Source organism: Nylanderia fulva, unplaced genomic scaffold (assembly GCF_048542155.1).
Source record: "Nylanderia fulva isolate GAGA-0341 unplaced genomic scaffold, ASM4854215v1 Scaffold409, whole genome shotgun sequence".
Classification (NCBI taxonomy): domain Eukaryota; kingdom Metazoa; phylum Arthropoda; class Insecta; order Hymenoptera; family Formicidae; genus Nylanderia; species Nylanderia fulva.
Window position 1 is genome coordinate 21357 of NW_028190487.1, and position 15907 is coordinate 37263.

The following is a 15907-nucleotide window of genomic DNA, read 5'->3' on the forward strand; positions in this document are numbered from 1 at the left end:
AATATATAATAACAATAATAATATATAATAATTATATAATTTATATTTATATTTATTTTAAAATTTTATTCTATATATAATTATATAAAGTTATTATATTTAATAAGGAAAACAATTAGATATTTAAAGACAAGGCTCGTGTGATATTATAAAATTAAGATTTAGAAAGACAGGGCCAACTATAACGAGCATATTAAATTAGTGAGAGATGTAATGTCAACACATAATTGATTTATTTCTTAGTATATACAATGATAATAAAAAATAATAAAACGTTTCGGCTGTTACCTCAGCCTTCTTCAGTAAATATAAAAAACAATAAAAACTTCTTTTAAGTAAACTTATGACATATTACGCATTAGAGTCTATTTTTTAATGAACATTTTGGTTTGATAAGTCGATGAATTTAAATTGGGTTACGCTTATATCATTTATTAAACTTAGATATTGTTTCTAATCGGCTAACCATTTTTTAGCTAAGATGGTAAACTTTTTGATTATGTCAAAAAACATGTAAACGAGTTCCCTGTTGTGTAGTAGAACAGGTTGCGGTCCATTCCACGTCATCAATTCTTTTGAACATTATTAGTTAAAATTATCGTCAGAACCGCTTGATATGAGAATTGAAAACAATTAGATGTTATCCAGCATCAAAAGTAGTCCCCATCATCAAGGATATTTCCGAGTAAGTTCGTCATTGCAGTATATTTCACCGTGATTGTCTAAGTATCTATGTGTTCACTATACAAAGTCACTATATGAACTTTGTATAGTGAACACATCGACTTGGCGGAATCTTGACTACTCATCAATTTAAGTAAGCAATTCTAATCACAATCAAGATCTTTCACATAAAAAATAACTTATTAATATAAATTAATATACCGAAAAAATAAAATATACTTAGACAATCACGGTGAAATTTACTGCAATGACAGAACTTACTCGGAAATATCCTTGATGATGGGGACTAATTTTTGATGCTGGATAAACATCTAATTGTTTTCAATTCTCATATCAAGCGGTTCTGACGATAATTTTAACTATAATGTTCAAAAGAATTGATGACGTGGAATGGACCGTCAACCTGTTCTACTAACAACAGGGAACTCGTTTACATGTTTTTTGACATAATCAAAAAGTTTACCATCTTAGCTAAAAAATGGTTAGCCGATTAGAAACAATATCTAATTTAATAAATGATATAAGCGTAACCCAATTTAATTCATCGACTTATCAAACCAAAATGTTCATTAAAAAATAGACTCTAATGCGTAATATGTCATAATTTTACTTAAAAGAATTTTTTTATTGTTTTTTATATTACTGAAGAAGGGCTGAGGTAACAGCCGAAACGTTTTATTATTTTTTATTATCATTGTATATACTAAGAAATAAATCAATTATGTGTTGACATTACATCTCTCACTAATTTAATATGCTCGTTATAGTTGGCCCTGTCTTTTAAATCTTAATTTTAAAGTTATTATTATATACAATAATAATTAATAAATAATCGAAAAGTCATGAAATCTACATTAAATTACGACGACTAAGAATTCCTTAATTTTAACTGTTCCAGAAAGAAAACCTCTCTGGGATTTTTATTGTTCCACTAGAACAGCGATGTCAACGAGTGACAAAAAACCTGTGGAATGAAGTATCCGAAATATTAGGAGGTAAAAAAAAAGTTAGAAACATTTGCGGCTAAAATACTTAAAGAAAAATTTCTCTTATAGATAAACTTAGCGCGGAAGAAGCAAAAAAAAGTTTAAAAATTGACATGACGCTTATCGAAGAATTGTTCAATCTGAAAATCACCCTAGTGGATCAGCTAGACCTCCCCCTACCAAAAATGACATCATTATGACTCCATGGAGTTTCTGCGCGATCTGTCTTGTTAAAAAGTAAAAATTAAATATTTTGGTTGTGTATACTGTCGAACTATTTTTGATTTATGATTTTTATATTTCTAGAGGAAAAGTTTTTAATATTGATGTTGATGGTGACTCTTCAAGTATTAGCGAGTCAATAAATAATGATGATGGAACTGACGATGAAGTCAACAGCAATGATCAGTCAGAGTCAGAAGGATCAGGTACTTTACTTATATTATCTGTCTTAAATATAAAAATATATAATAATAATTTTAATAAACAATAAATTAAACAAACAACAATAAAGAAGAATTCGGGACGGCAGTCCAGTGCACTCCGAAAAATTTGCCGATTCGTTTTGGTCAACCCACCAGCGCCATTTGTAATACCGGCAGCACCCAAACCCAATGAAAATTTATCAATAGTAACGCCAACTTAATCATTATGTTCGAGTACTTAATTCTACATATTACAGTACTTTAAGTATTCGAAATAAGTGATTAACATGGGCTACTGAGTGATAATTTCTATAAGAGTCCTCTTTATCAGTTATTGGATGCCAGATTGAGACAGACTGGATCGAAAGATTCAGTTAGATTGTCAATTCAACAAATAATGAATCCTAATTTATAATATGATCTAAGACAATACAGCTTACTTATGTTTGAATTTACAACCGTGTACATAAAAAACAAGATAACTTAAACTTCTTATAATAATTCACATCTATATTACGCGGATACTAAGCACGGTGATTTGTTTGATATGAAGCGATCGGACAAAGAATAACATTTACGGAATGTCGCATAACGCTAGACCTCCGAGAGGACTCGTTCTCTTCTCACCGCGTGCTTATAGGTCGATCTATTTCAATCTAATTTCTCAATTATTGCGAATATCGAAACACTGGTTAGAGGATTTTTCTACTCGGTTAACTCATTTTACCTGCCCATGATGGTTGAGGCAACTATTACCGGACATTCTGTATATGTAAGATATTGTACTATACATACAGTGTCCCTAAAAATCTGAAATGAATATTTACAATGCATATTAGAAAAAAATGTTTTCAAACAAAAGTTATAAGGACTTAAGAACACGCATTTAATGGCAATATTAATTTGACCATGAGGGACATTACTACATTGACAGGTCAAGGTGAATCCTTTATTTTTTTTTATCGAATTCCTTAATTTTTATTACATATTTTTGTAGCTCTATGTCGAGAGCTTTCTAAAAGACTATAATAAAGTATTTTTCTCTTAAGTACTTTTCTGACTTAAGGTTTGAACTTAACAATTTTTTTACAAAATGTAAAATATCTTACCTTAATACTTTTATGCTCGGTATAATGAGACCAAATAATTATTTGAAAAAAGTATGTAATTTGCAACAATGCAGGTGCGTACTTTTTTTTAAAAGCAACTGTGTTTTCTTTATATCAATTGATTGGTCTCATTAGTCCGTACATAAAAGTATTAAAATATGATTACCGAAAACTGAATATTTTAACAAGATATTTTACATTTTATGTGTCAAAAAATTGTTAAATTCAAACTTTAATAACTTAATAAAAAAACGATAAAATTAATAAAGTCGCCAGTGATGAGTAAAACCATACAAATTTATTGAAATTTCGACCTAACTGGCCAGTACAATTTAATTAGAAACACTACGTTTCGACCCTTAGGTACGGGTCCTTTTCAAGTGTAACTTTCAAGATGTTGATTCAACAGCAGTAAAATTACTAATGACATTAGTAATTACTTCGACCTTAGGGTCGAAACGTAGTGTTTCTAATTAAATTGTACTGACCAGTTAGGTCGAAATTTCAATAAATTAATAAAAAAAAGTATTTAAGAGAAAAATACTTTATTATAGTGTTTTAGAAAGCTCTCAACATAAGCTATAAAAATATGTAATAGAAATTAGGGAGTTCCGTTTAAAAAAATTAAATTTACCTTGAACTGACATCAATGCCACCCATTGTCAAATTAATATTATTATTAAATGCGTTTTTTTTTTAAATTAATTGATGAAAATCTCGTATAAATTAACGAAATTAAAAGAAATAAATATTGTAGGCCAACTAAACGAGCAAAATTACATAAGATATAAAGATTTATTAATAATTAAATTCTCATTCCATTAGAGAAACAATATACAACGTAAACGTTTCGACTGCACTACAGTCTTCTTCAATACATAAAACTCAAATATTAAAATACAAAGTTAACGATTCTTCGCTGATGAACGATGGATAAGTAAGACGATTGGTCTGAGATTCCAAGTTTTGCGACATTTAATCATGCTCTGTGGAGATTTTACGCGAATTAATTAATATCAGAGAAAATTGAAAAATCTTTCAACTTACATTATCGTTTTAACAAGTTCTTTTTCTCGAAATTTCAAGTGTGTGTTGCGAAGTCTAAATAACAAATGTCAAGGTAGAGAGCGTGATGTATATATTTATTACCAATGTTTTTCTAAACTATGATTCAGCTAATTTTTTAAGTATGTCAAAATAACTACTGTCTAGAAATTCAGTGTTTTTGTTTAAATTAATTCCATTTTTCTGTTCTTTAATATGGATCATTTCAGATATTAGCCTTTTATGGTAATTCTTTTTATGATCCATAATCTTAGTGTTATTCCAGTCAAATGTATGCTGTTCATTTAGAATGTGTTCCGTGACAACCGAATGCTTAGCAGAGTCTAATTTAATATTATTTTTATGTTCTTTAAGTCTCGTTCCTAACTGTCTTTTTTTGTCCGACATATGTGGCGTCATAATCATTGCAATTCAATCTATAAAATAACATTAGAATTCTTGGGACAATCGTTTCTGTCCTTTTGCAAACCCTTATGAAGTCATTCAATTTTTAATGCAACGATATTCACCAATATGTCAGGTCTTTTTATTGCTGAAGCGACTTTATCAGAAATTGATTCTAATATGGTATGACAAAATATTTAATGTTTGTATTTGTGGTATTGGTATCTATATATTGTTGGTATAGACTTGCTAAATTTCTTCGTTTAAAGATGTCTTCAATCTGCGTTTTATGAAAATTAAGTCAAGAGGATAACCATTGGATAGCAAAATATTAATAGCTTTCTCTATATTTTTTTGTGAAATTGAGGATGTGATAGCAATATAGCTCTATCTACCAAGCTATAAATTGTTCCTAATTTATGACAAGTCGGATAATTTGAAAAAAATGAGAGTAATCTACCTGAGAATGTCTTTTTGTGATACCAATCTAAATAAATTTTTGTTTTTTTTAAGTCTTACAATTTTTATTTGAAACATTTTTTTCTAATATATGCATTGTATAAGAAATATTCAACCGTTTCCAGACTTTTGGGACACCCTGTATATGTATTCTTACATATATTATAAAAATTTTGAAATTAAATAATAATTATACATTTGTACAATTATAGAAAATAATTAATTTAAATATTACATTATACAATATTTTCTAAAATTTATTTAGCACGACTTTTTTATTTGAATACATTTTGATGCTGATATTTTAAGCCTTTTCTAGTATTATTAATAAAGATAAAATATAATTAATAAATATAATTTTTGAGAAAGTAATATTTTTTAGAATCTGACGATCCTTCGACAGGTTATGATGTTTAATGTTTCCGCTTTGTACTATTGATTGACCTATATAATTTCAAGAAATGTTACTGACTAAATTTATATAATAATGTGTTAATTTATTTCATTTTGTTTCACTTGATAAGGACCACAATCACATAGTCGAAACGTCGTGAAGCTGAATAAATTATTTATTCGCTAGTTTGGTCGAAAGACATTTGAGCAAGTTCTCAGGATAAACTAGACATGAAAATGGGTTGAAATAAGATTAAAATAAAATAAAAATAAAAGTCAGTCAATCATGCACGATGTATCCGTTCGAACATCTTTTGTAAACGTAAATTTTATTTAATAATAAAATGTAATTTCTATCGATTTTTTTACTTTAAATCTTGTTCAATGATCTTGTGTCGTGAGTTCTGAACTTGTTTCGAGTTCCTCTATCATATTATAGAAAAAAAACATCGGATCCATTTAAAAAAATGAAGATGACCTTGGTATCTCCGAAGCGCCTCCACCTGGACAAAAATTATTATTGCCATATGATAGCCCCCTTCGTACCGTGCATTTTTGTTACACAAATCTTCCTCTGGGCCTCATAGATTCGAAGATATTTAAGGTCCTAATAGTTATTGCCCCACCCTGTATATAACTATAAATGCATATACCCAGATACTTAATATATACATAAATTTTAGTGTGACTTATCGTTTTAAGACAGTGCTCGGAATGTAGTTGCTCTTTTCGAGCCGATTTCGCGAGCGACGGGGTGGATCTCCCCACTACCGTCGAGGCTCGACGGGCGGAGTCGTCGTTACTCCGGGCAACGCTATATCTCAGGAGCGTCGCTAAACATGTTAAGTTGTACCTTCCGCCAAATCGTCATTATTATTACATAATTTATATTTTTGTTAAATAATAACTAAATATTAAGTTAATATTAAGTTAATTCAGTATTATTTAACAAAATACTAAATTATGTAATAATAATGACGATTTGGCGGAAGGTACAACTTAAATGTTTAGCGAACGCTCCTGAGATATCAGCGTTCCCGGAGTAACGACGACTCCGCCGGTCGAGCCTCGACGGTAGTGGGGAGATCCACCCCGTCGCTCGCGAAATCGGCTCGAAAGAAGCAACTAATTCCGAGCACTGTTTTAAGACATTACAGTTTTCTTTGCAACGTTTTAATGAGTGGGAAAACTCTATGAATAAAGGATCATCAGAGCCAATGAATTTTTAACAATCGAAACTGCCCACAATTTGCGACTATCTCTGATGTCGACAATGGGATCTATGCCATCTCCTCACTGAACAGCATGGTTTCAAATACTTACTAACTGGAAAAGTTAACCAGGATAATTTGGAGGTTCTATTTCAGTTCTTTTTCTTTTTGCATTGTTAATAGAAATTTGATGATTAACTTTGTAGAAGTTTTTTGGCACAATACGAGAAGTTGCTGGTGTAATGATCATCCTACGTGCGCAACTTTCTTACAACTTTTTAAGCTCCTTTCAGTTTATAGTATTCTAAAACCTCCTATATACAGAACTGTACGGTTGATAAAAATAATACTTCACTGTCTTTAGTATGGTGAGTGAACTTAAAGAGATTTTTGGAACAACAGAGACGAAAACAGCTAAAAGTCAAAGACAAATAAAAGAACAATTAGACAGAATTATAACAATCGGACGTGGAATCCCGATGATATTTTTGAGCACGATTCTGCTTTAGCCCCCAGTATTGATTGTATATTTACTACGTTACAGGTTATTTAAATTAACTCATAGCTTTGATTAGAAGCTAACAAAACTTAAAAAAGCTGATATATATGCAGGCCGTAAACTATTAACTTATGCCAAAACCGTAAAATTTTGATCAATTGTGTCATTTGATTCCGCTGTGCGTAAGCACTTAGTCAAAATTTTACAGCTTCGGCATAAGTTAACAGTTTACGGCCTGCATAAATCAGCCTTAAAGGCCATTGTGAGTAAAGGTCATTTTAATCAAACTTTGTTTAATTTAATTATTAATTAATTTACAGGGTAATTAACATAATTTCTACTGTAATTTCGTATATGATATAATACAAATTTTATATTGGTTGTCAGAAAGTTAATTAATGATTAGATTAATTAAAGTTTGATTAAAGTGACCATTATACTTATTTATCACAGCTTGTGTAGCTAGTATTTAATGGACTACTAATAATTTTTCTTGCATGGATTCACTCCCGCTTATAGGATATTTGTGCAAACAGCTCCTACGTCGCTACAGTGCATGTGAAACTTGCAAAAGTTGTTTTTAAGTGTGAATAAACATCCTCAGTGTCAGCTTTGGTCGATTTTAAATCTCATGGAAAACTCATTCATTCAAATTTGCAAATTTTTAAACTTGTCCGCTACATTGAATCTTGCTTTGCAAAGCATGCTGCCTTGACTGATGTGTTTGATTAAACTGTCGATGAAGTTGTTAGTACCTACTCATTTTCATTTCCCTGCCAAGAGCATACATCTGATGTACTTTCTTATGCTATTTATTATTATGTACATCTCAGAATGAGACAATTCTGTTATCAAAATAATCAAAATATTAAGAAAAAATCTGTTGTAAAAGAAAACTAGCAAAATTGTCAAATGAATAAACATATTATTTAATAACAATTGTATAACATAAAATATTTTATTTTTACTTTTAAGATATTATATTTAAGAAATATGATCATTTAATAGCAGTATTAATTAAGGTTTATTTTAAAGATAAAATATATACAAATAAATACATTTAAATGCAAAAAATTAAAATATTAATTATAATATTATATTCATATTATTATAATTTATTTTAATAAAATTAATTAAAGAAAGGCTCGTATAATTAACAAAATTAAAACAAATCATATATGTAGGCCAACTGAACGAGCCAAATAAATAGGTTTTAAAACTTTACCAATGTTTTAACAATAAATCAACATTCCGTTTTCAGAATCGATATAATTGTAAACGTTTTGATGCACTACAGTCTTTATCAATACATAAAAATTAAATATTAAAATCAAAGTTAAATGTTAAAAATACAAGTTAGTAAATTTAAAATAAAATTGAAACGTTCTTCCCCGTTGCCCAATAATGCAAGGGATTGGTCGAATCCAAGTTATGTGCCCACCGAATGTCTAGCAGAGTCTAATTTAATATTATTTTTATGTTCTTTAAGTCTCGTTCCTAACTGTCTTTTTGTCTGTCCGACATATGTGGCGTCACAATCGTTGCAATTCAATTTATAAATAACATTAGAATTCGTGGGGGCAATTATTTTTGTCCTTTTGAACTTTTATGAAGTCATTCAATTTTTTAATGCAACGATATCCTACCACTACGTCAGGTCTTCTTATTGCTGAAGCAACTTTCTCAGATATTGATTCTATATATGGTATGACAAAATATTTAATGTTAGTATTAGTATTATTGGTATCTGTTATATTGTTATTATTAGGCTTGTTAAATTTCTTAGTTGAGAGATTTTTTTAATCTGCGTTTTATTTCTGTGAAAATTAGATCAAGAGGATAACCGTTGGATAGCAAATGTTATAGCTTTCTCTATATTTTTTTTGTGAACTTGCGGATGTGATAGTAATAAAGCTCTATCTACCAAGTTATAAATTGTTCCTATTTTATGACAAGTCGGATGATTTGAAAAAATGAAAGTAATCTACCTGAGAATGTCTTTTTGTGATACCAATCTAAATAAATTTTATTATCTATTACTTTGATCATTATGTCTAAAAAGCTTATACAACGATTATCCTCTTTTTCCAATGTAAATTGTAGTCTATCGTTATAATTGTTGAATTCGTTCAAAACATATGTAATATTGTCAGCGGAAGTGCATAAAATAATGTCGTCTACATAACGGAAATAGAAAGTCATTTCGCAATTTAAATTACTAATTACCAATGTTTTCCAAGTCCTGCATGACTATATCGGCAATGATCGGAGAAAGTGGGGAACCCATAGGAGTCCCATAAATTTGTTTGTAAGTTATGTTATTAAAAGTGAAAAATGTAGAAGTTAATATAAATTTTATCATACCTATGAATTCATTTTTGGGAATCTTTGTGTGTGACTCTATAAAATGCCCTCTATTATTGATACCGTTTAATGCAAGATCTACGGAAACATTAGTAATAATGAAACAACGTCCAATGAAACTATTACGTCGGTATCTTGTATTGTTTTCCCTGATAGAATGTTGCATATATCAAAACTGTTATTTACAAAACTGTCCGCTCTAGGAAGGCTATCTTTTAAATTTTATGAAAGAAAAAGAAGCAATATTTAAATATAGGAAGTTAGGATTTATTGAGGAAATTTTATTAATCTAAAAGTAATATTTTTCCATTTTTTTCGTGGATCTTGGGGAGCCATAGCTTTAGAGAAAGAGCGTCGCTTGAATAATAATAATATTCTACTAACTATTTTGGTCATAGAAACGTTAAAACATTTTAAATCTTGGCTAAATTTTAATTATGCGATAATTAAAGCAATGTCGAAGTTGAAATTTTAAGGGAATGTAAGAGATATTGTTTGTTTCCCAACCATTTGCGTATTTCTGTAACAATAAATTTGTTTTCATCCACTATAAATCAAAAAATAGGAGCGTGGTTTGGTTGCATAATATCAGAACTGAAATTCTTAACATAGAGATATTTGATTTATATAGAACTTTAAACTCACTAATAAAAAACGGTCACGGAGCAATTCCAAATTCTCCAAAATCTTTTACCATCTATATCTGGCAGAGATTTTAAATCACCATTGCAACTGCCTTTTTCTTTGTTCAACTAAAAATTATATCTCATACAAAGAAAAAATTCCTATGGCTACGTAATCGCATGAAACAGAGTACATTAAAAATATTGATCCTATCGAATTGAAAACAATATCATCGACAAATATTGTTGATAACACTGTTTCTGCCAACAGTTTTCGTTGTGCTACACATAACCCTTTACAACAAACTAACCAGAATGGTTTATTAATTTAACTGATAAAAAAATTCCCCCAATGTAACCAATCTATTACCCAATTGGGAGGTGAATTTAGTCTCCCAGTTAACTTAAATAAAAAAGTAGCTATACACGAATTCATCAAAGATATAGAAAGCAATTCTAATGGGATCAGAAATCTACTTCGATTCGTAATGCTGCCATTCCACCAATTTTCATTATTTTTAAACAATAACGACAAAAAAACGGACATACAAGAAAAATTATGTCCACATGCATAAAGACACAATTAAATTCTGCAATCCAAATCCTACTATTTTTATTACAGAGCAGATAAGGCAGCATACAGTCGCACTAGAAAAAGAATTTTTCTATAAAAAAAGTTGAGAGTCTTCATAGAAGACGATTCTACGTTATACCATAGTTAAAAACAATCCATCAACAAAAATAGAAAAAGACACTCAATATTTGTTTAAAAAAATGGTTGAAAAAGATTTCATCAACAAAACAGAATATATATTTATTTTCAAGCGACCTCTCTTCTTCCTAAAGCCTATGGGCTCCCAAGATCCACAAGGCAAATATTCCTTTAGATTAATAGTTTCCTCAATAAATACTCTTCTATATAATATTGCTTCTTTCTTCATAAAATTTTAAAAGATAGCCTTCCTAGAGCGGACAGTTTTGTAAATAACAGTTTTGATATATGCAACATTCTATCAGGGAAAACAATACAAGATACGGACATAATAGTTCATTGGACGTTGTTTCATTCTTTACTAATGTTTCCGTAGATCTTGCATTAAACGGTATCAATAATAGATGGCATTTTATAGAGTCACACACAAAGATTCCCAAAAATGAATTCATAGGTATGAAAAATTTATATTAAAATTCTACATTTTCACTTTTAAAAACAAAACTTACAAAACAAATTTAGGGGACTCCTTGGGTTCCCCCTTCTCCGTCATTGCCGATATAGTAAATGCGGACTTGGAAAAATTGGTAATTAGTAATTTAAATTGCGAAATGACTTTTTATTTCCGTTATGTAGACGACATTATTTTATGCACTTCCGCTGACAATATTACATATGTTTTTGAACGAATTCAACAATTAAAACGATAGACTACTTTTACATTGGAAAAAGAGGATAATCGTGTGTATAAGCTTTTTAGACATAATGATCAAAGTAATAGATAATAATTTATTTAGATTGGTATCACAAAAAGACATTCTCGGTAGATTACTTTCATTTTTTTCAAATCATCCGACTTGTCATAAAATAGGAAAAATTTATAACTTGGTAGATAGACTTATTACTATCACATCCGAAATTTTTCACAAAAAAAATATAGAGAAAGCTATTAACATTTTGCTATCCAACGGTTATCCTCTTGATCTAATTTTCACAGAAAAAACCAATTAAAAAATCTCTCAACTAAAAAATTTTAAACAAGCCTAATAAAAAAATAAAAAAATAATACTAATCTAACTTAATTTTGCATACCATTTTAAAAATAATTTCATAGAAGAAAACATTGCGATAACAGCGTACCACGAATCAGATACAGTATATACAATTTTGCGTTTTCCTTTAATTGTACAGCCGACATACGACATTATAAAAGCGATAGAATTTCCTACGCCATACATAAAGAATGTATACAATTATATTAAAATAAACAACCCAATTATTGTATTGTAGTAGATAAGGAAAAATTAACGTACGCCATAATAACAGAAAAGAAGTTAGAGCAATGTAGTAAAATAAATACACAATATGTATGCAAACAAAATACACCCATATATCGCATAGATGTAGACACACCGTGCGAAATTCAAATGTATACACTGCGACGTTATCAGGATAAATGTAATGTTAGACAATATACCTCGTCCCGCACGATATGGATAACCTTACACCAAGAAGACACTTGGCTTATACTCGACCTCCGCTGAACAGACAATAACTATACGATGCGACGGACGATCAGAAAGTAAAGTAATCAAAAACACAGGCGAGATTACATTAAACGAAAACTGTAAACTGACAACAACAGACACAACATTACAAACGGCAGGAAAATTGTACGGAAATAACTTTCCTACCAAATATAAATATAACAATTCCACGAGACGAAAAAATAGGACATGATCAGGACACATTAGAAAACATCTCACAACATTGTTTGGTTTGGAATTGACAAAACTCAGAGACAAAATAGAAACTATAGACAACGACTTACAAAACAACAAACAAAATTTTTATGCACGGAAACAATTTATCTACCCAATGACATTACCGGAACAGTAATGACAGTAGCTGCAATATTCATTTTAACATGGATAATAATAATAAAAAGAAAAAATAAAACAAAAAACAACCGCAAACTACAACAAATATTGACTTTGAAATACCGAGATCAATCCTAAGAAGAAGTCAAAGTACTAGAATTTAAGAAACGATTGTAATACTATACTGTAACGGGAAACCACTATTATACGTAAGTTAAGAAATTAAGAACGAAAAACTTCGTACCTCCGTTTTTCTTTTTCAACGGGGGAGGAATGTTATAGTCCGAATGACTATAACTATATTATATTATATTATATTAATATAGTTTTAATAATAAATTAGTAAGTCGGCTATTATACAATCATTTGAGAAACGTTCTCACGCTCTCGCGAAGCGCTTATCGCGAAAAGACGCAAACGCGATGAAATATAAGCGTTACACCGAAAACCGCGGATCGCAAGCGAAGAATCAACCTGCTTCGCTTGCACCTAGATAAAAGCGTGTGAATAAAAATTAGCCAATGAAAGAGCTTCTCTACATCTTCCCCCGAAAGATGTAGAAAAGGGCAGGAGACCACCGCGAACGGAGAGCGAGGCGATGAAGGCAGTCGCTAACGAAAATCCAAAAGGTCGAGTCGCTAATTAGAACCTAACTAGGAGTCGAAGACAAGCCGCAGAATATAAACTATCACCTGTAATCTGACTATCGAGAGCGAGCATACTTAACTAACCACCCAGGTGGGATTATACAGAATTAAACCAACTCAAGAAATAAGGGAAATAAAAGATTTATTCAAATAAACAAGCAAAGTTAGTCAAAGTGGAGACGCCCGCCGATCCTCATCCTTCAGTCGACTGAGACCCCAAAATTTTCCGTGCCTTCCCGGAGGCACAACAGAATGTTGCATATATCGAAACTGTTATTCACAGAAATGTCAGCTCTAGGAAGGCTATCTTTTAAAATTTTATAAAAGAAGGAAGCAATATTATATAGAGAAGTATTTATTGAGGAAACTATTAATCTAAAAGGAATATTTTCCTTGTGGATCTTGAGGAGCCCATAGGCTTTAGGAAGAAGGGAGTCGCTTGAAAATAAGTAATATTATTCTTTTTTGTTGATGAAATCTTTTTTCAACCATTTTTTTTAAAAATTATTGAGGTCTTTTTCTATTTTTGTTGATGGATTGTTTTTAACTATAGTATACGTAGAATCGTCTTTTAGAAGACTCTCAACTTTTTTTATATAAAATTCTTTTTCTAATGCGACTGTAATACTGCCTTTGTCTACTCTAGTAAATAAAATATTAGGGTTTTGATTGCAGAATTTAATTGTGTCTTTATGCATGTGAAGTAATTTCTCTTGTATGTCCGTTTTTTTGTCATTCTTGTTTAAAAATAATAAAAATTGTGGAATGGCAGCATTACAAATCGAAGTACGATTTCTGATCCCGTTAGAATTGCTCTCTATATCTTTGATAAATTTGTGTATGGCTACTTTTTTATTTATGTTAACTGGGAGACTAAATTCACCTCCCAATTGTAATAGATTGGTTACATTGGGAGGAATATTTTTATCAGTTAAGGGGATGCCGGAGCGTTGGCCGAACTCCGACGGGTTAGCGCCCTCATTTGAGAGGAACTAAAATTGTCGATAATTACCGACACTTTTAATTCCGCTATTATCGACAGTAATATATATATGTCAAAAAGCCATTTTAGTGTGTTCAACATATTGAAATCAGACAACATAATATATTTTTACTGTCAAATCATCTCGCACACGCATCTAAGCGTGTCAATGACAATAAAACATACATATATAAATGTGTCTCTTTATGACATAGTTGAACACAATTTTAATATTGCTCTTTTATATATTTTGATGATATATGCATATTTTCATGTATTTTTCAAAAGAAATATACAATCTACCATATATACATATATATATATATATATATATATATATATATATATATTGTTATTCTTTAGAAAGTAAGTCTTCTTCGAAACATAAATAAAATTCTTTAGAGAATATTCTCTTTAGATATATTAGAATAATTGTTCGACTAATAAGAATTATTCTTTCTTAACAAAATTAATAATTATATATCTTATTGTTTAATTAATTATCTGCACTGAAAAAAAATTATTACATTAATAAATATTTGTTTTACTGTCGTAAAATAAATTTTTTATATGAGACAAATATTTATTTGTTTTGAGAAAAGAATTTTGTTACATAAAATAAATATTTTTCAATTCAAATCAATATTATTAGTTTCAAATAAATGATTTATTCGGCAATATCAAAATAAATACTTATTCAAACTCAATAACTTATTTTTTTAGTGCAGCTTTTCGAAAGCCAAAATCTTCATAAAATATTGATAATTCAATGAGATATAAAATTTTTTAATTTAAAACAAAAAGCAACCTTTTTAGCTTTCCATTTGCAAAATTTCGATGAAATAAATTCTGTCTTCTTCCAAGATTCCTAAATTTTTCAATACATTAAATAATGCAGTTAATTAATTTACTAAATAGAATTGAAATGAATTTTACAATCTAAAATAAACGCTAGTTTTACGTATTAGCTATACAAGAAATTTCATTTGTAATCCTTTTATTGTAATCAGAATGTATTTTGTCATGGAATATTTTTCTATTTTTTATCAATTATGGTTTTTATTCATATATCATAAAAAAATTTATTACAATAGTTTCGCGGTCAGCCGAAAAGAAATTATAGTTTTCCTATTTTAATTAAAATATCGAAAGTTGTTTATTTTGTAACTATGGAGATGATACGTTAATTCCTTCGCAAGAATAGTTGTATAAATAGATATAAAAATATATAAAAAAATACATTTGCATATTATTATTCGCAACGCGCGTCCTGTTTTTTTTTTACAACTGCAAAGAGGAAGAAGGGAGATGCTTGTAAAAAACATGGGGCCTCTTTAAGATCATATAGCTTAAGGGCCACAAAACTGTAGATCGACCCTGTATATATGTACCGTATATTGTAAAAAGATTGCAAAAAGAAGAAAAAAACAAATTCGAGAAAAGAATAAATTAGAGAAAAAAAGATCGATTTTAGACAGAAAATA

The 15907-nt window shown here is 29.6% G+C and overlaps 1 pseudogene; it reads left to right on the forward strand.

Annotated features, from left to right (window-relative positions):
• Positions 1-637: 637 nt before the first annotated feature.
• Positions 638-2473, forward strand: LOC146721814 (uncharacterized; annotated as a pseudogene).
• The last annotated feature ends 13434 nt before the right edge of the window (positions 2474-15907 follow it).